This window comes from Chenopodium quinoa, unplaced genomic scaffold, assembly GCF_001683475.1.
Source record: "Chenopodium quinoa cultivar QQ74 unplaced genomic scaffold, ASM168347v1, whole genome shotgun sequence".
In the NCBI taxonomy this organism is placed as follows: domain Eukaryota; kingdom Viridiplantae; phylum Streptophyta; class Magnoliopsida; order Caryophyllales; family Amaranthaceae; genus Chenopodium; species Chenopodium quinoa.
Window position 1 is genome coordinate 7,362,023 of NW_018745684.1, and position 1,484 is coordinate 7,363,506.

Sequence of the window (1,484 nt, forward strand, 5' to 3'; positions counted from 1 at the left end):
CTAAAAAACTAGGTTAAATCCCGAAGATGCACGGTTGTTAAATACTTTTAATGACAACAAATAAAAACAGTATGAAATTAAGGACCAACACACCAATTATTAAAGAGTATGAAGTATAATTTAAAAAAAAAACCACAAATAATAGTTATAATAAATAAGTTAATATTTTAGTTTAGAGTTTATGTAATGCGAATGTTATAATTTAGATACAATCCTTTTTTTTTTTTATTTATTTATTTTTTTTTTTTTTTTTGGTAAGAATATTTTTTTGTAAGAATAAGGTTTTTTTTTTGCAAATACTTTTGGAGGGAAAATTTTTAGTTTAACGCTGTCATGTGTTTCTCTTGTTTCACATTTAGTAATGTGTAATATGTAATAAATTTGTCAAAAAAGTCCTTTTAAATGGTCTACTTTGTGAGAAAAGGTTCTTTTGTGTGTGTGTGGGGGGGGGGGGAGATTAGGATCCAATGAGAAGGATGAAATGTGCACAAGTTTTTCACTAAAGGTGCATATTTTTTTCACTAAATGTGCAAAATTGATTTTGAACTAATAAATTTTTTTGATTTTTCTGGAAAATCAGAAAATGTGCACATTATGTTCAACATTTATTTACATCGAATTTGGGTCAAAAAAGTTCCTTACATCCCATTAAAGTTGTAAGGAGGTCCTTTGACCGGATTTCGACGATTGATTTATTTTCCGGCCACTAACCATCACGTGTCCAACATATGACTTTAAAAAAATCTCTTTATTAAGGATATTATTTCTGAGCCATGCTCGATATTTGGAATTAATAGTAATTGTATATAAGTCTCTTAAAAATGTAACTTAATGATCATCACAATAATTTGAATGATGAACGTTTTAGGAAAATTACTAAATCTGCAATAAAGAAAAAGAACCATACATAGAGTTTAAGAAGGAAAATTCCCTTAAAAACACCACTTTAATATAGGTATATAGATAAATACATCACAAATTCTTATATGTGGCTGGCCACACCGTGTGGTCAGTTATTATAGTGGTTACTATTCGTTAGTGTTATAGGGGTTACTTGGTCATTGTTAAAGGGGTTACTTCCTCATGGTTATAGGGTTATTCGGTCAATGTTATAGGAGTTACTTGGTCAATATTACAAGAGTTACTTGGTTAGTGTTATATGAGTTACTTTATTTTTATATAAGTGGCCATACGGTGTGGCCATCCAAACATAAGACGAGCTGTAAATACATAATGATGATTGAAATTATTAGGCAAATTAATGAATCTAGGAAAAAAAATATATGGACTTTAGAAGGGAAATTTCTTTTTAAAAAGGAAAATTGTAATCTAATAATCCCACCTTTAGTCGGTCTTCCATAAACAATCCCACCTTTTGAAATTTTAGAAACAATCCCACCTTTAACATGGATCTTCCATTAACGATCCTTTTGACCTATTACCGGTTAAACCGGTCAAACTTTTTTTATTTTTTTAATTCATCG